Source organism: Phyllobates terribilis, unplaced genomic scaffold (genome assembly GCF_046119375.1).
Source record: "Phyllobates terribilis strain yellow unplaced genomic scaffold, ASM4611937v1 Scaffold_769__1_contigs__length_694716, whole genome shotgun sequence".
In the NCBI taxonomy this organism is placed as follows: domain Eukaryota; kingdom Metazoa; phylum Chordata; class Amphibia; order Anura; family Dendrobatidae; genus Phyllobates; species Phyllobates terribilis.
Window position 1 is genome coordinate 256970 of NW_027363529.1, and position 24194 is coordinate 281163.

The 24194-nt window shown below is 45.3% G+C and overlaps 18 non-coding genes and 1 pseudogene across 18 annotated transcripts; all 19 read left to right on the forward strand.

Moving 5' to 3' along the window:
• The first annotated feature begins 926 nt into the window (after positions 1-926).
• On the forward strand, positions 927-1117 carry LOC141239195 (U2 spliceosomal RNA). Its single transcript, XR_012304600.1, has one exon. It is a non-coding gene; the product is annotated as a U2 spliceosomal RNA (small nuclear RNA).
• A 1115-nt stretch (positions 1118-2232) lies between these two features.
• LOC141239521 (U2 spliceosomal RNA) lies at positions 2233-2348 on the forward strand (annotated as a pseudogene).
• Positions 2349-2872: 524 nt separating this feature from the next.
• Positions 2873-3054, forward strand: LOC141239478 (U2 spliceosomal RNA). The gene has a single exon (XR_012304874.1). It is a non-coding gene; the product is annotated as a U2 spliceosomal RNA (small nuclear RNA).
• Positions 3055-4169: 1115 nt separating this feature from the next.
• On the forward strand, positions 4170-4360 carry LOC141239196 (U2 spliceosomal RNA). Its single transcript, XR_012304601.1, has one exon. It is a non-coding gene; the product is annotated as a U2 spliceosomal RNA (small nuclear RNA).
• Positions 4361-5475: 1115 nt separating this feature from the next.
• LOC141239197 (U2 spliceosomal RNA) lies at positions 5476-5666 on the forward strand. The gene has a single exon (XR_012304602.1). It is a non-coding gene; the product is annotated as a U2 spliceosomal RNA (small nuclear RNA).
• Positions 5667-6781: 1115 nt separating this feature from the next.
• LOC141239198 (U2 spliceosomal RNA) lies at positions 6782-6972 on the forward strand. Its single transcript, XR_012304603.1, has one exon. It is a non-coding gene; the product is annotated as a U2 spliceosomal RNA (small nuclear RNA).
• A 1115-nt stretch (positions 6973-8087) lies between these two features.
• Positions 8088-8278, forward strand: LOC141239200 (U2 spliceosomal RNA). The gene has a single exon (XR_012304605.1). It is a non-coding gene; the product is annotated as a U2 spliceosomal RNA (small nuclear RNA).
• Positions 8279-9393: 1115 nt separating this feature from the next.
• LOC141239201 (U2 spliceosomal RNA) lies at positions 9394-9584 on the forward strand. Its single transcript, XR_012304606.1, has one exon. It is a non-coding gene; the product is annotated as a U2 spliceosomal RNA (small nuclear RNA).
• A 1115-nt stretch (positions 9585-10699) lies between these two features.
• LOC141239202 (U2 spliceosomal RNA) lies at positions 10700-10890 on the forward strand. Its single transcript, XR_012304607.1, has one exon. It is a non-coding gene; the product is annotated as a U2 spliceosomal RNA (small nuclear RNA).
• Positions 10891-12005: 1115 nt separating this feature from the next.
• LOC141239203 (U2 spliceosomal RNA) lies at positions 12006-12196 on the forward strand. Its single transcript, XR_012304608.1, has one exon. It is a non-coding gene; the product is annotated as a U2 spliceosomal RNA (small nuclear RNA).
• A 1115-nt stretch (positions 12197-13311) lies between these two features.
• On the forward strand, positions 13312-13502 carry LOC141239204 (U2 spliceosomal RNA). Its single transcript, XR_012304609.1, has one exon. It is a non-coding gene; the product is annotated as a U2 spliceosomal RNA (small nuclear RNA).
• Positions 13503-14617: 1115 nt separating this feature from the next.
• LOC141239205 (U2 spliceosomal RNA) lies at positions 14618-14808 on the forward strand. The gene has a single exon (XR_012304610.1). It is a non-coding gene; the product is annotated as a U2 spliceosomal RNA (small nuclear RNA).
• Positions 14809-15923: 1115 nt separating this feature from the next.
• Positions 15924-16114, forward strand: LOC141239206 (U2 spliceosomal RNA). Its single transcript, XR_012304611.1, has one exon. It is a non-coding gene; the product is annotated as a U2 spliceosomal RNA (small nuclear RNA).
• A 1115-nt stretch (positions 16115-17229) lies between these two features.
• On the forward strand, positions 17230-17420 carry LOC141239207 (U2 spliceosomal RNA). The gene has a single exon (XR_012304612.1). It is a non-coding gene; the product is annotated as a U2 spliceosomal RNA (small nuclear RNA).
• A 1118-nt stretch (positions 17421-18538) lies between these two features.
• LOC141239208 (U2 spliceosomal RNA) lies at positions 18539-18729 on the forward strand. The gene has a single exon (XR_012304613.1). It is a non-coding gene; the product is annotated as a U2 spliceosomal RNA (small nuclear RNA).
• A 1115-nt stretch (positions 18730-19844) lies between these two features.
• LOC141239209 (U2 spliceosomal RNA) lies at positions 19845-20035 on the forward strand. The gene has a single exon (XR_012304614.1). It is a non-coding gene; the product is annotated as a U2 spliceosomal RNA (small nuclear RNA).
• A 1115-nt stretch (positions 20036-21150) lies between these two features.
• Positions 21151-21341, forward strand: LOC141239453 (U2 spliceosomal RNA). Its single transcript, XR_012304851.1, has one exon. It is a non-coding gene; the product is annotated as a U2 spliceosomal RNA (small nuclear RNA).
• A 1115-nt stretch (positions 21342-22456) lies between these two features.
• LOC141239211 (U2 spliceosomal RNA) lies at positions 22457-22647 on the forward strand. Its single transcript, XR_012304616.1, has one exon. It is a non-coding gene; the product is annotated as a U2 spliceosomal RNA (small nuclear RNA).
• A 1115-nt stretch (positions 22648-23762) lies between these two features.
• LOC141239212 (U2 spliceosomal RNA) lies at positions 23763-23953 on the forward strand. Its single transcript, XR_012304617.1, has one exon. It is a non-coding gene; the product is annotated as a U2 spliceosomal RNA (small nuclear RNA).
• The last annotated feature ends 241 nt before the right edge of the window (positions 23954-24194 follow it).

A 24194-nucleotide genomic window follows, 5' to 3' on the forward strand; every position in this document is an offset into this window, starting at 1 on the left:
GCATTGCCATGTAATGTGATGCAATGCTATCTTTCTAGCTCTCCCTTTCTACTTCCTTTTGGATAAACAGACATATTAGGCAAGCATTTTGGAGCTTTCACCTAAATAACTACAGGTGGTGAGATAAGCTGCACAATATAATTGACCTTTCAGTGTATTGTTGCACACACACCATCTATTTAGCAAATGCCCTTGTTATCAACAGCAGCCTTTTAAACTCACCCGAGCTAACAGGTATGTGCGCTGGTTACACTGCTGCGCTTAAAATTTCTTTTTTGGTTTGCTACAATGCCTTTTCTGAAACGTTGTCTCCTTCTGCTGGAACACTGACTTCTTTCATTTAATGCCTGCAGACTATAAAAGAGAACCCAACCCAAAAAGTTTGGTTGATTAGTCTGTGGCATTCTGTTAAACTGTTGCTTATGGCGGTCTCTGTGAGCTTCTCAGCGACATTCAGCCAGCCAGGTATCCTGCCTGCAGTAGATGGAATGTGGCAATGGAACGCTGGCTGCGCGTGTCATAATAGGCTCTGAGCCTTTATATACCTGTGCACAGCAGCAGCCACCTTCAGTCTGCTGCTGGACAGCCAGCAGCAGCAGCAGGAGAGGTATGTAATCAGGAGCCCTCCTGCTAAGGGTAGACAGCTGCTCGTTCCACCCCACCCCCCGCCTTAATTGGTTCTCCTCCCTTCCAACGGTGTTGAGGCGGGTGGGAACAGCAGGGGGTGAAGGTGCTGTGTTTAAAGAGGTGGAGTTATGCAGATCTAAAACGCGTGGATTGCAGCAGCAGCAAGCCGAAAAGTGCAGGCATGTAAGGGATCTAGAGGTTGACAACATGTCTTCTTAACGGGAGTCCAGGAGCTCATCTCCACAAATGGACTTTTTAGGATCCTTGGGTGGCTCCGTAGTTTGAAACCAATTCTGGTTATCGCTTCTCGGCCTTTTGGCTAAGATCAAGTGTAGTATCTGTTCTTATCAGTTTAATATCTGATACGTCCCCTATCTGGGGACCATATATTAAATGGATTTTTAGAACAGGGAGATGGAAAAAGAGCTTGCTCTGTCCACTCCACGCATTGACCTGGTATTGCAGTATCTCCAGGACCGGTGCACCCCTTCTTTAATGCAGTTTCTAAAATCAGAAAGAATTGAATTCAATGTTTTTTGTTCATTTTGCTTGTTTGTCGGATTTTGGGATGGACTCTTTGGCTCTGCTTTTCTTCTCCTCATTGGATTTTTCATGTTCAAAGTTGCAGAAGCCAGATTACAAGCTCATTTTGGTTCAACTTCAGCAACTGTGCATTGCATTGCCATGTAATGTGATGCAATGCTATCTTTCTAGCTCTCCCTTTCTACTTCCTTTTGGATAAACAGACATATTAGGCAAGCATTTTGGAGCTTTCACCTAAATAACTACAGGTGGTGAGATAAGCTGCACAATATAATTGACCTTTCAGTATATTGTTGCACACACACCATCTATTTAGCAAATGCCCTTGTTATCAACAGCAGCCTTTTAAACTCACCCGAGCTAACAGGTATGTGCGCTGGTTACACTGCTGCGCTTAAAATTTCTTTTTTGGTTTGCTACAATGCCTTTTCTGAAACGTTGTCTCCTTCTGCTGGAACACTGACTTCTTTCATTTAATGCCTGCAGACTATAAAAGAGAACCCAACCCAAAAAGTTTGGTTGATTAGTCTGTGGCATTCTGTTAAACTGTTGCTTATGGCGGTCTCTGTGAGCTTCTCAGCGACATTCAGCCAGCCAGGTATCCTGCCTGCAGTAGATGGAATGTGGCAATGGAACGCTGGCTGCGCGTGTCATAATAGGCTCTGAGCCTTTATATACCTGTGCACAGCAGCAGCCACCTTCAGTCTGCTGCTGGACAGCCAGCAGCAGCAGCAGCAGGAGAGGTATGTAATCAGGAGCCCTCCTGCTAAGGGTAGACAGCTGCTCGTTCCACCCCACCCCCCGCCTTAATTGGTTCTCCTCCCTTCCAACGGTGTTGAGGCGGGTGGGAACAGCAGGGGGTGAAGGTGCTGTGTTTAAAGAGGTGGAGTTATGCAGATCTAAAACGCGTGGATTGCAGCAGCAGCAAGCCGAAAAGTGCAGGCATGTAAGGGATCTAGAGGTTGACAACATGTCTTCTTAACGGGAGTCCAGGAGCTCATCTCCACAAATGGACTTTTTAGGATCCTTGGGTGGCTCCGTAGTTTGAAACCAATTCTGGTTATCGCTTCTCGGCCTTTTGGCTAAGATCAAGTGTAGTATCTTTTGAAAAGGCAGTTTTGTCCTTGGGCTGCCCTAGTAAATTGATGCATATTACACACTGGTTTGGTGCACTTGTTAGTACGCCAGGTGGCTCATAGAGTTATCTGATGGAAAACATGGCCCTCCAGGATCGAAGTTACTAGGCTGGGTAAGTGTGAGGGCTTTGGAGCAATGTGCCCCAGGAGTAGGCGCCCTGGTGGGAGTCCAAGCTTACTGGGACTGGGAACCCCAGAAAGACTTGGCTTCGTAGCACGCCGCACCTTTGCCAATCATACTTTCTGAGCAACCCCCCCTATTCCTGGCCTCCGGGCTAGGAAGGGGAATTTTTATAAACACGGTCGGAGGTCCGGTCAGCTTTGGGCTGAGAAACCAACACAGGCTCCAGCTCCACTAGGGTGGCAGCCTAGATGGAAGCTGGGAGCACGAAAACGGCTCTTCTACGGCTTCGGCTAGGGAGAGCATCGGAGATCCCTGACCCTCGCTGTGGCCTTCTGGCTCGGAGGGATGGGGATGGTTTATTGGGGACCCTCTCCTCCGGGAAGGGTCCACATGAATCCTCGCCTCGTGCGCTGTTTTGGTGTGACTTCGGTCACATTTTTCAGTGCCTTGGATGCAGCTTCAATCAAAAAATCTGTTCTTATCAGTTTAATATCTGATACGTCCCTTATCTGGGGACCATATATTAAATGGATTTTTAGAACAGGGAGATGGAAAAAGAGCTTGCTCTGTCCACTCCACGCATTGACCTGGTATTGCAGTATCTCCAGGACCGGTGCACCCCTTCTTTAATGCAGTTTCTAAAATCAGAAAGAATTGAATTCAATGTTTTTTGTTCATTTTGCTTGTTTGTCGGATTTTGGGATGGACTCTTTGGCTCTGCTTTTCTTCTCCTCATTGGATTTTTCATGTTCAAAGTTGCAGAAGCCAGATTACAAGCTCATTTTGGTTCAACTTCAGCAACTGTGCATTGCATTGCCATGTAATGTGATGCAATGCTATCTTTCTAGCTCTCCCTTTCTACTTCCTTTTGGATAAACAGACATATTAGGCAAGCATTTTGGAGCTTTCACCTAAATAACTACAGGTGGTGAGATAAGCTGCACAATATAATTGACCTTTCAGTATATTGTTGCACACACACCATCTATTTAGCAAATGCCCTTGTTATCAACAGCAGCCTTTTAAACTCAACCGAGCTAACAGGTATGTGCGCTGGTTACACTGCTGCGCTTAAAATTTCTTTTTTGGTTTGCTACAATGCCTTTTCTGAAACGTTGTCTCCTTCTGCTGGAACACTGACTTCTTTCATTTAATGCCTGCAGACTATAAAAGAGAACCCAACCCAAAAAGTTTGGTTGATTAGTCTGTGGCATTCTGTTAAACTGTTGCTTATGGCGGTCTCTGTGAGCTTCTCAGCGACATTCAGCCAGCCAGGTATCCTGCCTGCAGTAGATGGAATGTGGCAATGGAACGCTGGCTGCGCGTGTCATAATAGGCTCTGAGCCTTTATATACCTGTGCACAGCAGCAGCCACCTTCAGTCTGCTGCTGGACAGCCAGCAGCAGCAGCAGCAGGAGAGGTATGTAATCAGGAGCCCTCCTGCTAAGGGTAGACAGCTGCTCGTTCCACCCCACCCCCCGCCTTAATTGGTTCTCCTCCCTTCCAACGGTGTTGAGGCGGGTGGGAACAGCAGGGGGTGAAGGTGCTGTGTTTAAAGAGGTGGAGTTATGCAGATCTAAAACGCGTGGATTGCAGCAGCAGCAAGCCGAAAAGTGCAGGCATGTAAGGGATCTAGAGGTTGACAACATGTCTTCTTAACGGGAGTCCAGGAGCTCATCTCCACAAATGGACTTTTTAAGATCCTTGGGTGGCTCCGTAGTTTGAAACCAATTCTGGTTATCGCTTCTCGGCCTTTTGGCTAAGATCAAGTGTAGTATCTGTTCTTATCAGTTTAATATCTGATACGTCCCCTATCTGGGGACCATATATTAAATGGATTTTTAGAACAGGGAGATGGAAAAAGAGCTTGCTCTGTCCACTCCACGCATTGACCTGGTATTGCAGTATCTCCAGGACCGGTGCACCCCTTCTTTAATGCAGTTTCTAAAATCAGAAAGAATTGAATTCAATGTTTTTTGTTCATTTTGCTTGTTTGTCGGATTTTGGGATGGACTCTTTGGCTCTGCTTTTCTTCTCCTCATTGGATTTTTCATGTTCAAAGTTGCAGAAGCCAGATTACAAGCTCATTTTGGTTCAACTTCAGCAACTGTGCATTGCATTGCCATGTAATGTGATGCAATGCTATCTTTCTAGCTCTCCCTTTCTACTTCCTTTTGGATAAACAGACATATTAGGCAAGCATTTTGGAGCTTTCACCTAAATAACTACAGGTGGTGAGATAAGCTGCACAATATAATTGACCTTTCAGTATATTGTTGCACACACACCATCTATTTAGCAAATGCCCTTGTTATCAACAGCAGCCTTTTAAACTCACCCGAGCTAACAGGTATGTGCGCTGGTTACACTGCTGCGCTTAAAATTTCTTTTTTGGTTTGCTACAATGCCTTTTCTGAAACGTTGTCTCCTTCTGCTGGAACACTGACTTCTTTCATTTAATGCCTGCAGACTATAAAAGAGAACCCAACCCAAAAAGTTTGGTTGATTAGTCTGTGGCATTCTGTTAAACTGTTGCTTATGGCGGTCTCTGTGAGCTTCTCAGCGACATTCAGCCAGCCAGGTATCCTGCCTGCAGTAGATGGAATGTGGCAATGGAACGCTGGCTGCGCGTGTCATAATAGGCTCTGAGCCTTTATATACCTGTGCACAGCAGCAGCCACCTTCAGTCTGCTGCTGGACAGCCAGCAGCAGCAGCAGCAGGAGAGGTATGTAATCAGGAGCCCTCCTGCTAAGGGTAGACAGCTGCTCGTTCCACCCCACCCCCCGCCTTAATTGGTTCTCCTCCCTTCCAACGGTGTTGAGGCGGGTGGGAACAGCAGGGGGTGAAGGTGCTGTGTTTAAAGAGGTGGAGTTATGCAGATCTAAAACGCGTGGATTGCAGCAGCAGCAAGCCGAAAAGTGCAGGCATGTAAGGGATCTAGAGGTTGACAACATGTCTTCTTAACGGGAGTCCAGGAGCTCATCTCCACAAATGGACTTTTTAGGATCCTTGGGTGGCTCCGTAGTTTGAAACCAATTCTGGTTATCGCTTCTCGGCCTTTTGGCTAAGATCAAGTGTAGTATCTGTTCTTATCAGTTTAATATCTGATACGTCCCCTATCTGGGGACCATATATTAAATGGATTTTTAGAACAGGGAGATGGAAAAAGAGCTTGCTCTGTCCACTCCACGCATTGACCTGGTATTGCAGTATCTCCAGGACCGGTGCACCCCTTCTTTAATGCAGTTTCTAAAATCAGAAAGAATTGAATTCAATGTTTTTTGTTCATTTTGCTTGTTTGTCGGATTTTGGGATGGACTCTTTGGCTCTGCTTTTCTTCTCCTCATTGGATTTTTCATGTTCAAAGTTGCAGAAGCCAGATTACAAGCTCATTTTGGTTCAACTTCAGCAACTGTGCATTGCATTGCCATGTAATGTGATGCAATGCTATCTTTCTAGCTCTCCCTTTCTACTTCCTTTTGGATAAACAGACATATTAGGCAAGCATTTTGGAGCTTTCACCTAAATAACTACAGGTGGTGAGATAAGCTGCACAATATAATTGACCTTTCAGTATATTGTTGCACACACACCATCTATTTAGCAAATGCCCTTGTTATCAACAGCAGCCTTTTAAACTCACCCGAGCTAACAGGTATGTGCGCTGGTTACACTGCTGCGCTTAAAATTTCTTTTTTGGTTTGCTACAATGCCTTTTCTGAAACGTTGTCTCCTTCTGCTGGAACACTGACTTCTTTCATTTAATGCCTGCAGACTATAAAAGAGAACCCAACCCAAAAAGTTTGGTTGATTAGTCTGTGGCATTCTGTTAAACTGTTGCTTATGGCGGTCTCTGTGAGCTTCTCAGCGACATTCAGCCAGCCAGGTATCCTGCCTGCAGTAGATGGAATGTGGCAATGGAACGCTGGCTGCGCGTGTCATAATAGGCTCTGAGCCTTTATATACCTGTGCACAGCAGCAGCCACCTTCAGTCTGCTGCTGGACAGCCAGCAGCAGCAGCAGCAGGAGAGGTATGTAATCAGGAGCCCTCCTGCTAAGGGTAGACAGCTGCTCGTTCCACCCCACCCCCCGCCTTAATTGGTTCTCCTCCCTTCCAACGGTGTTGAGGCGGGTGGGAACAGCAGGGGGTGAAGGTGCTGTGTTTAAAGAGGTGGAGTTATGCAGATCTAAAACGCGTGGATTGCAGCAGCAGCAAGCCGAAAAGTGCAGGCATGTAAGGGATCTAGAGGTTGACAACATGTCTTCTTAACGGGAGTCCAGGAGCTCATCTCCACAAATGGACTTTTTAGGATCCTTGGGTGGCTCCGTAGTTTGAAACCAATTCTGGTTATCGCTTCTCGGCCTTTTGGCTAAGATCAAGTGTAGTATCTGTTCTTATCAGTTTAATATCTGATACGTCCCCTATCTGGGGACCATATATTAAATGGATTTTTAGAACAGGGAGATGGAAAAAGAGCTTGCTCTGTCCACTCCACGCATTGACCTGGTATTGCAGTATCTCCAGGACCGGTGCACCCCTTCTTTAATGCAGTTTCTAAAATCAGAAAGAATTGAATTCAATGTTTTTTGTTCATTTTGCTTGTTTGTCGGATTTTGGGATGGACTCTTTGGCTCTGCTTTTCTTCTCCTCATTGGATTTTTCATGTTCAAAGTTGCAGAAGCCAGATTACAAGCTCATTTTGGTTCAACTTCAGCAACTGTGCATTGCATTGCCATGTAATGTGATGCAATGCTATCTTTCTAGCTCTCCCTTTCTACTTCCTTTTGGATAAACAGACATATTAGGCAAGCATTTTGGAGCTTTCACCTAAATAACTACAGGTGGTGAGATAAGCTGCACAATATAATTGACCTTTCAGTATATTGTTGCACACACACCATCTATTTAGCAAATGCCCTTGTTATCAACAGCAGCCTTTTAAACTCACCCGAGCTAACAGGTATGTGCGCTGGTTACACTGCTGCGCTTAAAATTTCTTTTTTGGTTTGCTACAATGCCTTTTCTGAAACGTTGTCTCCTTCTGCTGGAACACTGACTTCTTTCATTTAATGCCTGCAGACTATAAAAGAGAACCCAACCCAAAAAGTTTGGTTGATTAGTCTGTGGCATTCTGTTAAACTGTTGCTTATGGCGGTCTCTGTGAGCTTCTCAGCGACATTCAGCCAGCAAGGTATCCTGCCTGCAGTAGATGGAATGTGGCAATGGAACGCTGGCTGCGCGTGTCATAATAGGCTCTGAGCCTTTATATACCTGTGCACAGCAGCAGCCACCTTCAGTCTGCTGCTGGACAGCCAGCAGCAGCAGCAGCAGGAGAGGTATGTAATCAGGAGCCCTCCTGCTAAGGGTAGACAGCTGCTCGTTCCACCCCACCCCCCGCCTTAATTGGTTCTCCTCCCTTCCAACGGTGTTGAGGCGGGTGGGAACAGCAGGGGGTGAAGGTGCTGTGTTTAAAGAGGTGGAGTTATGCAGATCTAAAACGCGTGGATTGCAGCAGCAGCAAGCCGAAAAGTGCAGGCATGTAAGGGATCTAGAGGTTGACAACATGTCTTCTTAACGGGAGTCCAGGAGCTCATCTCCACAAATGGACTTTTTAGGATCCTTGGGTGGCTCCGTAGTTTGAAACCAATTCTGGTTATCGCTTCTCGGCCTTTTGGCTAAGATCAAGTGTAGTATCTGTTCTTATCAGTTTAATATCTGATACGTCCCCTATCTGGGGACCATATATTAAATGGATTTTTAGAACAGGGAGATGGAAAAAGAGCTTGCTCTGTCCACTCCACGCATTGACCTGGTATTGCAGTATCTCCAGGACCGGTGCACCCCTTCTTTAATGCAGTTTCTAAAATCAGAAAGAATTGAATTCAATGTTTTTTGTTCATTTTGCTTGTTTGTCGGATTTTGGGATGGACTCTTTGGCTCTGCTTTTCTTCTCCTCATTGGATTTTTCATGTTCAAAGTTGCAGAAGCCAGATTACAAGCTCATTTTGGTTCAACTTCAGCAACTGTGCATTGCATTGCCATGTAATGTGATGCAATGCTATCTTTCTAGCTCTCCCTTTCTACTTCCTTTTGGATAAACAGACATATTAGGCAAGCATTTTGGAGCTTTCACCTAAATAACTACAGGTGGTGAGATAAGCTGCACAATATAATTGACCTTTCAGTATATTGTTGCACACACACCATCTATTTAGCAAATGCCCTTGTTATCAACAGCAGCCTTTTAAACTCACCCGAGCTAACAGGTATGTGCGCTGGTTACACTGCTGCGCTTAAAATTTCTTTTTTGGTTTGCTACAATGCCTTTTCTGAAACGTTGTCTCCTTCTGCTGGAACACTGACTTCTTTCATTTAATGCCTGCAGACTATAAAAGAGAACCCAACCCAAAAAGTTTGGTTGATTAGTCTGTGGCATTCTGTTAAACTGTTGCTTATGGCGGTCTCTGTGAGCTTCTCAGCGACATTCAGCCAGCCAGGTATCCTGCCTGCAGTAGATGGAATGTGGCAATGGAACGCTGGCTGCGCGTGTCATAATAGGCTCTGAGCCTTTATATACCTGTGCACAGCAGCAGCCACCTTCAGTCTGCTGCTGGACAGCCAGCAGCAGCAGCAGCAGGAGAGGTATGTAATCAGGAGCCCTCCTGCTAAGGGTAGACAGCTGCTCGTTCCACCCCACCCCCCGCCTTAATTGGTTCTCCTCCCTTCCAACGGTGTTGAGGCGGGTGGGAACAGCAGGGGGTGAAGGTGCTGTGTTTAAAGAGGTGGAGTTATGCAGATCTAAAACGCGTGGATTGCAGCAGCAGCAAGCCGAAAAGTGCAGGCATGTAAGGGATCTAGAGGTTGACAACATGTCTTCTTAACGGGAGTCCAGGAGCTCATCTCCACAAATGGACTTTTTAGGATCCTTGGGTGGCTCCGTAGTTTGAAACCAATTCTGGTTATCGCTTCTCGGCCTTTTGGCTAAGATCAAGTGTAGTATCTGTTCTTATCAGTTTAATATCTGATACGTCCCCTATCTGGGGACCATATATTAAATGGATTTTTAGAACAGGGAGATGGAAAAAGAGCTTGCTCTGTCCACTCCACGCATTGACCTGGTATTGCAGTATCTCCAGGACCGGTGCACCCCTTCTTTAATGCAGTTTCTAAAATCAGAAAGAATTGAATTCAATGTTTTTTGTTCATTTTGCTTGTTTGTCGGATTTTGGGATGGACTCTTTGGCTCTGCTTTTCCTCTCCTCATTGGATTTTTCATGTTCAAAGTTGCAGAAGCCAGATTACAAGCTCATTTTGGTTCAACTTCAGCAACTGTGCATTGCATTGCCATGTAATGTGATGCAATGCTATCTTTCTAGCTCTCCCTTTCTACTTCCTTTTGGATAAACAGACATATTAGGCAAGCATTTTGGAGCTTTCACCTAAATAACTACAGGTGGTGAGATAAGCTGCACAATATAATTGACCTTTCAGTATATTGTTGCACACACACCATCTATTTAGCAAATGCCCTTGTTATCAACAGCAGCCTTTTAAACTCACCCGAGCTAACAGGTATGTGCGCTGGTTACACTGCTGCGCTTAAAATTTCTTTTTTGGTTTGCTACAATGCCTTTTCTGAAACGTTGTCTCCTTCTGCTGGAACACTGACTTCTTTCATTTAATGCCTGCAGACTATAAAAGAGAACCCAACCCAAAAAGTTTGGTTGATTAGTCTGTGGCATTCTGTTAAACTGTTGCTTATGGCGGTCTCTGTGAGCTTCTCAGCGACATTCAGCCAGCCAGGTATCCTGCCTGCAGTAGATGGAATGTGGCAATGGAACGCTGGCTGCGCGTGTCATAATAGGCTCTGAGCCTTTATATACCTGTGCACAGCAGCAGCCACCTTCAGTCTGCTGCTGGACAGCCAGCAGCAGCAGCAGCAGGAGAGGTATGTAATCAGGAGCCCTCCTGCTAAGGGTAGACAGCTGCTCGTTCCACCCCACCCCCCGCCTTAATTGGTTCTCCTCCCTTCCAACGGTGTTGAGGCGGGTGGGAACAGCAGGGGGTGAAGGTGCTGTGTTTAAAGAGGTGGAGTTATGCAGATCTAAAACGCGTGGATTGCAGCAGCAGCAAGCCGAAAAGTGCAGGCATGTAAGGGATCTAGAGGTTGACAACATGTCTTCTTAACGGGAGTCCAGGAGCTCATCTCCACAAATGGACTTTTTAGGATCCTTGGGTGGCTCCGTAGTTTGAAACCAATTCTGGTTATCGCTTCTCGGCCTTTTGGCTAAGATCAAGTGTAGTATCTGTTCTTATCAGTTTAATATCTGATACGTCCCCTATCTGGGGACCATATATTAAATGGATTTTTAGAACAGGGAGATGGAAAAAGAGCTTGCTCTGTCCACTCCACGCATTGACCTGGTATTGCAGTATCTCCAGGACCGGTGCACCCCTTCTTTAATGCAGTTTCTAAAATCAGAAAGAATTGAATTCAATGTTTTTTGTTCATTTTGCTTGTTTGTCGGATTTTGGGATGGACTCTTTGGCTCTGCTTTTCTTCTCCTCATTGGATTTTTCATGTTCAAAGTTGCAGAAGCCAGATTACAAGCTCATTTTGGTTCAACTTCAGCAACTGTGCATTGCATTGCCATGTAATGTGATGCAATGCTATCTTTCTAGCTCTCCCTTTCTACTTCCTTTTGGATAAACAGACATATTAGGCAAGCATTTTGGAGCTTTCACCTAAATAACTACAGGTGGTGAGATAAGCTGCACAATATAATTGACCTTTCAGTATATTGTTGCACACACACCATCTATTTAGCAAATGCCCTTGTTATCAACAGCAGCCTTTTAAACTCACCCGAGCTAACAGGTATGTGCGCTGGTTACACTGCTGCGCTTAAAATTTCTTTTTTGGTTTGCTACAATGCCTTTTCTGAAACGTTGTCTCCTTCTGCTGGAACACTGACTTCTTTCATTTAATGCCTGCAGACTATAAAAGAGAACCCAACCCAAAAAGTTTGGTTGATTAGTCTGTGGCATTCTGTTAAACTGTTGCTTATGGCGGTCTCTGTGAGCTTCTCAGCGACATTCAGCCAGCCAGGTATCCTGCCTGCAGTAGATGGAATGTGGCAATGGAACGCTGGCTGCGCGTGTCATAATAGGCTCTGAGCCTTTATATACCTGTGCACAGCAGCAGCCACCTTCAGTCTGCTGCTGGACAGCCAGCAGCAGCAGCAGCAGGAGAGGTATGTAATCAGGAGCCCTCCTGCTAAGGGTAGACAGCTGCTCGTTCCACCCCACCCCCCGCCTTAATTGGTTCTCCTCCCTTCCAACGGTGTTGAGGCGGGTGGGAACAGCAGGGGGTGAAGGTGCTGTGTTTAAAGAGGTGGAGTTATGCAGATCTAAAACGCGTGGATTGCAGCAGCAGCAAGCCGAAAAGTGCAGGCATGTAAGGGATCTAGAGGTTGACAACATGTCTTCTTAACGGGAGTCCAGGAGCTCATCTCCACAAATGGACTTTTTAGGATCCTTGGGTGGCTCCGTAGTTTGAAACCAATTCTGGTTATCGCTTCTCGGCCTTTTGGCTAAGATCAAGTGTAGTATCTGTTCTTATCAGTTTAATATCTGATACGTCCCCTATCTGGGGACCATATATTAAATGGATTTTTAGAACAGGGAGATGGAAAAAGAGCTTGCTCTGTCCACTCCACGCATTGACCTGGTATTGCAGTATCTCCAGGACCGGTGCACCCCTTCTTTAATGCAGTTTCTAAAATCAGAAAGAATTGAATTCAATGTTTTTTGTTCATTTTGCTTGTTTGTCGGATTTTGGGATGGACTCTTTGGCTCTGCTTTTCTTCTCCTCATTGGATTTTTCATGTTCAAAGTTGCAGAAGCCAGATTACAAGCTCATTTTGGTTCAACTTCAGCAACTGTGCATTGCATTGCCATGTAATGTGATGCAATGCTATCTTTCTAGCTCTCCCTTTCTACTTCCTTTTGGATAAACAGACATATTAGGCAAGCATTTTGGAGCTTTCACCTAAATAACTACAGGTGGTGAGATAAGCTGCACAATATAATTGACCTTTCAGTATATTGTTGCACACACACCATCTATTTAGCAAATGCCCTTGTTATCAACAGCAGCCTTTTAAACTCACCCGAGCTAACAGGTATGTGCGCTGGTTACACTGCTGCGCTTAAAATTTCTTTTTTGGTTTGCTACAATGCCTTTTCTGAAACGTTGTCTCCTTCTGCTGGAACACTGACTTCTTTCATTTAATGCCTGCAGACTATAAAAGAGAACCCAACCCAAAAAGTTTGGTTGATTAGTCTGTGGCATTCTGTTAAACTGTTGCTTATGGCGGTCTCTGTGAGCTTCTCAGCGACATTCAGCCAGCCAGGTATCCTGCCTGCAGTAGATGGAATGTGGCAATGGAACGCTGGCTGCGCGTGTCATAATAGGCTCTGAGCCTTTATATACCTGTGCAAAGCAGCAGCCACCTTCAGTCTGCTGCTGGACAGCCAGCAGCAGCAGCAGCAGGAGAGGTATGTAATCAGGAGCCCTCCTGCTAAGGGTAGACAGCTGCTCGTTCCACCCCACCCCCCGCCTTAATTGGTTCTCCTCCCTTCCAACGGTGTTGAGGCGGGTGGGAACAGCAGGGGGTGAAGGTGCTGTGTTTAAAGAGGTGGAGTTATGCAGATCTAAAACGCGTGGATTGCAGCAGCAGCAAGCCGAAAAGTGCAGGCATGTAAGGGATCTAGAGGTTGACAACATGTCTTCTTAACGGGAGTCCAGGAGCTCATCTCCACAAATGGACTTTTTAGGATCCTTGGGTGGCTCCGTAGTTTGAAACCAATTCTGGTTATCGCTTCTCGGCCTTTTGGCTAAGATCAAGTGTAGTATCTGTTCTTATCAGTTTAATATCTGATACGTCCCCTATCTGGGGACCATATATTAAATGGATTTTTAGAACAGGGAGATGGAAAAAGAGCTTGCTCTGTCCACTCCACGCATTGACCTGGTATTGCAGTATCTCCAGGACCGGTGCACCCCTTCTTTAATGCAGTTTCTAAAATCAGAAAGAATTGAATTCAATGTTTTTTGTTCATTTTGCTTGTTTGTCGGATTTTGGGATGGACTCTTTGTCTCTGCTTTTCTTCTCCTCATTGGATTTTTCATGTTCAAAGTTGCAGAAGCCAGATTACAAGCTCATTTTGGTTCAACTTCAGCAACTGTGCATTGCATTGCCATGTAATGTGATGCAATGCTATCTTTCTAGCTCTCCCTTTCTACTTCCTTTTGGATAAACAGACATATTAGGCAAGCATTTTGGAGCTTTCACCTAAATAACTACAGGTGGTGAGATAAGCTGCACAATATAATTGACCTTTCAGTATATTGTTGCACACACACCATCTATTTAGCAAATGCCCTTGTTATCAACAGCAGCCTTTTAAACTCACCCGAGCTAACAGGTATGTGCGCTGGTTACACTGCTGCGCTTAAAATTTCTTTTTTGGTTTGCTACAATGCCTTTTCTGAAACGTTGTCTCCTTCTGCTGGAACACTGACTTCTTTCATTTAATGCCTGCAGACTATAAAAGAGAACCCAACCCAAAAAGTTTGGTTGATTAGTCTGTGGCATTCTGTTAAACTGTTGCTTATGGCGGTCTCTGTGAGCTTCTCAGCGACATTCAGCCAGCCAGGTATCCTGCCTGCAGTAGATGGAATGTGGCAATGGAACGCTGGCTGCGCGTGTCATAATAGGCTCTGAGCCTTTATATACCTGTGCACAGCAGCAGCCACCTTCAGTCTGCTGCTGGACAGCCAGCAGCAGCAGCAGCAGGAGAGGTATGTAATCAGGAGCCCTCCTGCTAAGGGTAGACAGCTGCTCGTTCCACCCCACCCCCCGCCTTAATTGGTTCTCCTCCCTTCCAACGGTGTTGAGGCGGGTGGGAACAGCAGGGGGTGAAGGTGCTGTGTTTAAAGAGGTGGAGTTATGCAGATCTAAAACGCGTGGATTGCAGCAGCAGCAAGCCGAAAAGTGCAGGCATGTAAGGGATCTAGAGGTTGACAACATGTCTTCTTAACGGGAGTCCAGGAGCTCATCTCCACAAATGGACTTTTTAGGATCCTTGGGTGGCTCCGTAGTTTGAAACCAATTCTGGTTATCGCTTCTCGGCCTTTTGGCTAAGATCAAGTGTAGTATCTGTTCTTATCAGTTTAATATCTGATACGTCCCCTATCTGGGGACCATATATTAAATGGATTTTTAGAACAGGGAGATGGAAAAAGAGCTTGCTCTGTCCACTCCACGCATTGACCTGGTATTGCAGTATCTCCAGGACCGGTGCACCCCTTCTTTAATGCAGTTTCTAAAATCAGAAAGAATTGAATTCAATGTTTTTTGTTCATTTTGCTTGTTTGTCGGATTTTGGGATGGACTCTTTGGCTCTGCTTTTCTTCTCCTCATTGGATTTTTCATGTTCAAAGTTGCAGAAGCCAGATTACAAGCTCATTTTGGTTCAACTTCAGCAACTGTGCTTTGCATTGCCATGTAATGTGATGCAATGCTATCTTTCTAGCTCTCCCTTTCTACTTCCTTTTGGATAAACAGACATATTAGGCAAGCATTTTGGAGCTTTCACCTAAATAACTACAGGTGGTGAGATAAGCTGCACAATATAATTGACCTTTCAGTATATTGTTGCACACACACCATCTATTTAGCAAATGCCCTTGTTATCAACAGCAGCCTTTTAAACTCACCCGAGCTAACAGGTATGTGCGCTGGTTACACTGCTGCGCTTAAAATTTCTTTTTTGGTTTGCTACAATGCCTTTTCTGAAACGTTGTCTCCTTCTGCTGGAACACTGACTTCTTTCATTTAATGCCTGCAGACTATAAAAGAGAACCCAACCCAAAAAGTTTGGTTGATTAGTCTGTGGCATTCTGTTAAACTGTTGCTTATGGCGGTCTCTGTGAGCTTCTCAGCGACATTCAGCCAGCCAGGTATCCTGCCTGCAGTAGATGGAATGTGGCAATGGAACGCTGGCTGCGCGTGTCATAATAGGCTCTGAGCCTTTATATACCTGTGCACAGCAGCAGCCACCTTCAGTCTGCTGCTGGACAGCCAGCAGCAGCAGCAGCAGGAGAGGTATGTAATCAGGAGCCCTCCTGCTAAGGGTAGACAGCTGCTCGTTCCACCCCACCCCCCGCCTTAATTGGTTCTCCTCCCTTCCAACGGTGTTGAGGCGGGTGGGAACAGCAGGGGGTGAAGGTGCTGTGTTTAAAGAGGTGGAGTTATGCAGATCTAAAACGCGTGGATTGCAGCAGCAGCAAGCCGAAAAGTGCAGGCATGTAAGGGATCTAGAGGTTGACAACATGTCTTCTTAACGGGAGTCCAGGAGCTCATCTCCACAAATGGACTTTTTAGGATCCTTGGGTGGCTCCGTAGTTTGAAACCAATTCTGGTTATCGCTTCTCGGCCTTTTGGCTAAGATCAAGTGTAGTATCTGTTCTTATCAGTTTAATATCTGATACGTCCCCTATCTGGGGACCATATATTAAATGGATTTTTAGAACAGGGAGATGGAAAAAGAGCTTGCTCTGTCCACTCCACGCATTGACCTGGTATTGCAGTATCTCCAGGACCGGTGCACCCCTTCTTTAATGCAGTTTCTAAAATCAGAAAGAATTGAATTCAATGTTTTTTGTTCATTTTGCTTGTTTGTCGGATTTTGGGATGGACTCTTTGGCTCTGCTTTTCTTCTCCTCATTGGATTTTTCATGTTCAAAGTTGCAGAAGCCAGATTACAAGCTCATTTTGGTTCAACTTCAGCAACTGTGCATTGCATTGCCATGTAATGTGATGCAATGCTATCTTTCTAGCTCTCCCTTTCTACTTCCTTTTGGATAAACAGACATATTAGGCAAGCATTTTGGAGCTTTCACCTAAATAACTACAGGTGGTGAGATAAGCTGCACAATATAATTGACCTTTCAGTATATTGTTGCACACACACCATCTATTTAGCAAATGCCCTTGTTATCAACAGCAGCCTTTTAAACTCACCCGAGCTAACAGGTATGTGCGCTGGTTACACTGCTGCGCTTAAAATTTCTTTTTTGGTTTGCTACAATGCCTTTTCTGAAACGTTGTCTCCTTCTGCTGGAACACTGACTTCTTTCATTTAATGCCTGCAGACTATAAAAGAGAACCCAACCCAAAAAGTTTGGTTGATTAGTCTGTGGCATTCTGTTAAACTGTTGCTTATGGCGGTCTCTGTGAGCTTCTCAGCGACATTCAGCCAGCCAGGTATCCTGCCTGCAGTAGATGGAATGTGGCAATGGAACGCTGGCTGCGCGTGTCATAATAGGCTCTGAGCCTTTATATACCTGTGCACAGCAGCAGCCACCTTCAGTCTGCTGCTGGACAGCCAGCAGCAGCAGCAGCAGGAGAGGTATGTAATCAGGAGCCCTCCTGCTAAGGGTAGACAGCTGCTCGTTCCACCCCACCCCCCGCCTTAATTGGTTCTCCTCCCTTCCAACGGTGTTGAGGCGGGTGGGAACAGCAGGGGGTGAAGGTGCTGTGTTTAAAGAGGTGGAGTTATGCAGATCTAAAACGCGTGGATTGCAGCAGCAGCAAGCCGAAAAGTGCAGGCATGTAAGGGATCTAGAGGTTGACAACATGTCTTCTTAACGGGAGTCCAGGAGCTCATCTCCACAAATGGACTTTTTAGGATCCTTGGGTGGCTCCGTAGTTTGAAACCAATTCTGGTTATCGCTTCTCGGCCTTTTGGCTAAGATCAAGTGTAGTATCTGTTCTTATCAGTTTAATATCTGATACGTCCCCTATCTGGGGACCATATATTAAATGGATTTTTAGAACAGGGAGATGGAAAAAGAGCTTGCTCTGTCCACTCCACGCATTGACCTGGTATTGCAGTATCTCCAGGACCGGTGCACCCCTTCTTTAATGCAGTTTCTAAAATCAGAAAGAATTGAATTCAATGTTTTTTGTTCATTTTGCTTGTTTGTCGGATTTTGGGATGGACTCTTTGGCTCTGCTTTTCTTCTCCTCATTGGATTTTTCATGTTCAAAGTTGCAGAAGCCAGATTACAAGCTCATTTTGGTTCAACTTCAGCAACTGTGCATTGCATTGCCATGTAATGTGATGCAATGCTATCTTTCTAGCTCTCCCTTTCTACTTCCTTTTGGATAAACAGACATATTAGGCAAGCATTTTGGAGCTTTCACCTAAATAACTACAGGTGGTGAGATAAGCTGCACAATATAATTGACCTTTCAGTATATTGTTGCACACACACCATCTATTTAGCAAATGCCCTTGTTATCAACAGCAGCCTTTTAAACTCACCCGAGCTAACAGGTATGTGCGCTGGTTACACTGCTGCGCTTAAAATTTCTTTTTTGGTTTGCTACAATGCCTTTTCTGAAACGTTGTCTCCTTCTGCTGGAACACTGACTTCTTTCATTTAATGCCTGCAGACTATAAAAGAGAACCCAACCCAAAAAGTTTGGTTGATTAGTCTGTGGCATTCTGTTAAACTGTTGCTTATGGCGGTCTCTGTGAGCTTCTCAGCGACATTCAGCCAGCCAGGTATCCTGCCTGCAGTAGATGGAATGTGGCAATGGAACGCTGGCTGCGCGTGTCATAATAGGCTCTGAGCCTTTATATACCTGTGCACAGCAGCAGCCACCTTCAGTCTGCTGCTGGACAGCCAGCAGCAGCAGCAGCAGCAGGAGAGGTATGTAATCAGGAGCCCTCCTGCTAAGGGTAGACAGCTGCTCGTTCCACCCCACCCCCCGCCTTAATTGGTTCTCCTCCCTTCCAACGGTGTTGAGGCGGGTGGGAACAGCAGGGGGTGAAGGTGCTGTGTTTAAAGAGGTGGAGTTATGCAGATCTAAAACGCGTGGATTGCAGCAGCAGCAAGCCGAAAAGTGCAGGCATGTAAGGGATCTAGAGGTTGACAACATGTCTTCTTAACGGGAGTCCAGGAGCTCATCTCCACAAATGGACTTTTTAGGATCCTTGGGTGGCTCCGTAGTTTGAAACCAATTCTGGTTATCGCTTCTCGGCCTTTTGGCTAAGATCAAGTGTAGTATCTGTTCTTATCAGTTTAATATCTGATACGTCCCCTATCTGGGGACCATATATTAAATGGATTTTTAGAACAGGGAGATGGAAAAAGAGCTTGCTCTGTCCACTCCACGCATTGACCTGGTATTGCAGTATCTCCAGGACCGGTGCACCCCTTCTTTAATGCAGTTTCTAAAATCAGAAAGAATTGAATTCAATGTTTTTTGTTCATTTTGCTTGTTTGTCGGATTTTGGGATGGACTCTTTGTCTCTGCTTTTCTTCTCCTCATTGGATTTTTCATGTTCAAAGTTGCAGAAGCCAGATTACAAGCTCATTTTGGTTCAACTTCAGCAACTGTGCATTGCATTGCCATGTAATGTGATGCAATGCTATCTTTCTAGCTCTCCCTTTCTACTTCCTTTTGGATAAACAGACATATTAGGCAAGCATTTTGGAGCTTTCACCTAAATAACTACAGGTGGTGAGATAAGCTGCACAATATAATTGACCTTTCAGTATATTGTTGCACACACACCATCTATTTAGCAAATGCCCTTGTTATCAACAGCAGCCTTTTAAACTCACCCGAGCTAACAGGTATGTGCGCTGGTTACACTGCTGCGCTTAAAATTTCTTTTTTGGTTTGCTACAATGCCTTTTCTGAAACGTTGTCTCCTTCTGCTGGAACACTGACTTCTTTCATTTAATGCCTGCAGACTATAAAAGAGAACCCAACCCAAAAAGTTTGGTTGATTAGTCTGTGGCATTCTGTTAAACTGTTGCTTATGGCGGTCTCTGTGAGCTTCTCAGCGACATTCAGCCAGCCAGGTATCCTGCCTGCAGTAGATGGAATGTGGCAATGGAACGCTGGCTGCGCGTGTCATAATAGGCTCTGAGCCTTTATATACCTGTGCACAGCAGCAGCCACCTTCAGTCTGCTGCTGGACAGCCAGCAGCAGCAGCAGCAGGAGAGGTATGTAATCAGGAGCCCTCCTGCTAAGGGTAGACAGCTGCTCGTTCCACCCCACCCCCCGCCTTAATTGGTTCTCCTCCCTTCCAACGGTGTTGAGGCGGGTGGGAACAGCAGGGGGTGAAGGTGCTGTGTTTAAAGAGGTGGAGTTATGCAGATCTAAAACGCGTGGATTGCAGCAGCAGCAAGCCGAAAAGTGCAGGCATGTAAGGGATCTAGAGGTTGACAACATGTCTTCTTAACGGGAGTCCAGGAGCTCATCTCCACAAATGGACTTTTTAGGATCCTTGGGTGGCTCCGTAGTTTGAAACCAATTCTGGTTATCGCTTCTCGGCCTTTTGGCTAAGATCAAGTGTAGTATCTGTTCTTATCAGTTTAATATCTGATACGTCCCCTATCTGGGGACCATATATTAAATGGATTTTTAGAACAGGGAGATGGAAAAAGAGCTTGCTCTGTCCACTCCACGCATTGACCTGGTATTGCAGTATCTCCAGGACCGGTGCACCCCTTCTTTAATGCAGTTTCTAAAATCAGAAAGAATTGAATTCAATGTTTTTTGTTCATTTTGCTTGTTTGTCGGATTTTGGGATGGACTCTTTGGCTCTGCTTTTCTTCTCCTCATTGGATTTTTCATGTTCAAAGTTGCAGAAGCCAGATTACAAGCTCATTTTGGTTCAACTTCAGCAACTGTGCATTGCATTGCCATGTAATGTGATGCAATGCTATCTTTCTAGCTCTCCCTTTCTACTTCCTTTTGGATAAACAGACATATTAGGCAAGCATTTTGGAGCTTTCACCTAAATAACTACAGGTGGTGAGATAAGCTGCACAATATAATTGACCTTTCAGTATATTGTTGCACACACACCATCTATTTAGCAAATGCCCTTGTTATCAACAGCAGCCTTTTAAACTCACCCGAGCTAACAGGTATGTGCGCTGGTTACACTGCTGCGCTTAAAATTTCTTTTTTGGTTTGCTACAATGCCTTTTCTGAAACGTTGTCTCCTTCTGCTGGAACACTGACTTCTTTCATTTAATGCCTGCAGACTATAAAAGAGAACCCAACCCAAAAAGTTTGGTTGATTAGTCTGTGGCATTCTGTTAAACTGTTGCTTATGGCGGTCTCTGTGAGCTTCTCAGCGACATTCAGCCAGCCAGGTATCCTGCCTGCAGTAGATGGAATGTGGCAATGGAACGCTGGCTGCGCGTGTCATAATAGGCTCTGAGCCTTTATATACCTGTGCACAGCAGCAGCCACCTTCAGTCTGCTGCTGGACAGCCAGCAGCAGCAGCAGCAGGAGAGGTATGTAATCAGGAGCCCTCCTGCTAAGGGTAGACAGCTGCTCGTTCCACCCCACCCCCCGCCTTAATTGGTTCTCCTCCCTTCCAACGGTGTTGAGGCGGGTGGGAACAGCAGGGGGTGAAGGTGCTGTGTTTAAAGAGGTGGAGTTATGCAGATCTAAAACGCGTGGATTGCAGCAGCAGCAAGCCGAAAAGTGCAGGCATGTAAGGGATCTAGAGGTTGACAACATGTCTTCTTAACGGGAGTCCAGGAGCTCATCTCCACAAATGGACTTTTTAGGATCCTTGGGTGGCTCCGTAGTTTGAAACCAATTCTGGTTATCGCTTCTCGGCCTTTTGGCTAAGATCAAGTGTAGTATCTGTTCTTATCAGTTTAATATCTGATACGTCCCCTATCTGGGGACCATATATTAAATGGATTTTTAGAACAGGGAGATGGAAAAAGAGCTTGTTCTGTCCACTCCACGCATTGACCTGGTATTGCAGTATCTCCAGGACCGGTGCACCCCTTCTTTAATGCAGTTTCTAAAATCAGAAAGAATTGAATTCAATGTTTTTTGTTCATTTTGCTTGTTTGTCGGATTTTGGGATGGACTCTTTGTCTCTGCTTTTCTTCTCCTCATTGGATTTTTCATGTTCAAAGTTGCAGAAGCCAGATTACAAGCTCATTTTGGTTCAACTTCAGCAACTGTGCATTGCATTGCCATGTAATGTGATGCAATGCTATCTTTCTAGCTCTCCCTTTCTACTTCCTTTTGGATAAACAGACATATTAGGCAAGCATTTTGGAGCTTTCACCTAAATAACTACAGGTGGTGAGATAAGCTGCACAATATAATTGACCTTTCAGTATATTGTTGCACACACACCATCTATTTAGCAAATGCCCTTGTTATCAACAGCAGCCTTTTAAACTCACCCGAGCTAACAGGTATGTGCGCTGGTTACACTGCTGCGCTTAAAATTTCTTTTTTGGTTTGCTACAATGCCTTTTCTGAAACGTTGTCTCCTTCTGCTGGAACACTGACTTCTTTCATTTAATGCCTGCAGACTATAAAAGAGAACCCAACCCAAAAAGTTTGGTTGATTAGTCTGTGGCATTCTGTTAAACTGTTGCTTATGGCGGTCTCTGTGAGCTTCTCAGCGACATTCAGCCAGCCAGGTATCCTGCCTGCAGTAGATGGAATGTGGCAATGGAACGCTGGCTGCGCGTGTCATAATAGGCTCTGAGCCTTTATATACCTGTGCACAGCAGCAGCCACCTTCAGTCTGCTGCTGGACAGCCAGCAGCAGCAGCAGCAGGAGAGGTATGTAATCAGGAGCCCTCCTGCTAAGGGTAGACAGCTGCTCGTTCCACCCCACCCCCCGCCTTAATTGGTTCTCCTCCCTTCCAACGGTGTTGAGGCGGGTGGGAACAGCAGGGGGTGAAGGTGCTGTGTTTAAAGAGGTGGAGTTATGCAGATCTAAAACGCGTGGATTGCAGCAGCAGCAAGCCGAAAAGTGCAGGCATGTAAGGGATCTAGAGGTTGACAACATGTCTTCTTAACGGGAGTCCAGGAGCTCATCTCCACAAATGGACTTTTTAGGATCCTTGGGTGGCTCCGTAGTTTGAAACCAATTCTGGTTATCGCTTCTCGGCCTTTTGGCTAAGATCAAGTGTAGTATCTGTTCTTATCAGTTTAATATCTGATACGTCCCCTATCTGGGGACCATATATTAAATGGATTTTTAGAACAGGGAGATGGAAAAAGAGCTTGCTCTGTCCACTCCACGCATTGACCTGGTATTGCAGTATCTCCAGGACCGGTGCACCCCTTCTTTAATGCAGTTTCTAAAATCAGAAAGAATTGAATTCAATGTTTTTTGTTCATTTTGCTTGTTTGTCGGATTTTGGGATGGACTCTTTGGCTCTGCTTTTCTTCTCCTCATTGGATTTTTCATGTTCAAAGTTGCAGAAGCCAGATTACAAGCTCATTTTGGTTCAACTTCAGCAACTGTGCATTGCATTGCCATGTAATGTGATGCAATGCTATCTTTCTAGCTCTCCCTTTCTACTTCCTTTTGGATAAACAGACATATTAGGCAAGCATTTTGGAGCTTTCACCTAAATAACTACAGGTGGTGAGATAAGCTGCACAATATAATTGACCTTTCAGTATATTGTTGCACACACACCATCTATTTAGCAAATGCCCTTGTTATCAACAGCAGCCTTTTAAACTCACCCGAGCTAACAGGTATGTGCGCTGGTTACACTGCTGCGCTTAAAATTTCTTTTTTGGTTTGCTACAATGCCTTTTCTGAAACGTTGTCTCCTTCTGCTGGAACACTGACTTCTTTCATTTAATGCCTGCAGACTATAAAAGAGAACCCAACCCAAAAAGTTTGGTTGATTAGTCTGTGGCATTCTGTTAAACTGTTGCTTATGGCGGTCTCTGTGAGCTTCTCAGCGACATTCAGCCAGCCAGGTATCCTGCCTGCAGTAGATGGAATGTGGCAATGGAACGCTGGCTGCGCGTGTCATAATAGGCTCTGAGCCTTTATATACCTGTGCACAGCAGCAGCCACCTTCAGTCTGCTGCTGGACAGCCAGCAGCAGCAGCAGCAGGAGAGGTATGTAATCAGGAGCCCTCCTGCTAAGGGTAGACAGCTGCTCGTTCCACCCCACCCCCCGCCTTAATTGGTTCTCCTCCCTTCCAACGGTGTTGAGGCGGGTGGGAACAGCAGGGGGTGAAGGTGCTGTGTTTAAAGAGGTGGAGTTATGCAGATCTAAAACGCGTGGATTGCAGCAGCAGCAAGCCGAAAAGTGCAGGCATGTAAGGGATCTAGAGGTTGACAACATGTCTTCTTAACGGGAGTCCAGGAGCTCATCTCCACAAATGGACTTTTTAGGATCCTTGGGTGGCTCCGTAGTTTGAAACCAATTCTGGTTATCGCTTCTCGGCCTTTTGGCTAAGATCAAGTGTAGTATCTGTTCTTATCAGTTTAATATCTGATACGTCCCCTATCTGGGGACCATATATTAAATGGATTTTTAGAACAGGGAGATGGAAAAAGAGCTTGCTCTGTCCACTCCACGCATTGACCTGGTATTGCAGTATCTCCAGGACCGGTGCACCCCTTCTTTAATGCAGTTTCTAAAATCAGAAAGAATTGAATTCAATGTTTTTTGTTCATTTTGCTTGTTTGTCGGATTTTGGGATGGACTCTTTGGCTCTGCTTTTCTTCTCCTCATTGGATTTTTCATGTTCAAAGTTGCAGAAGCCAGATTACAAGCTCATTTTGGTTCAACTTCAGCAACTGTGCATTGCATTGCCATGTAATGTGATGCAATGCTATCTTTCTAGCTCTCCCTTTCTACTTC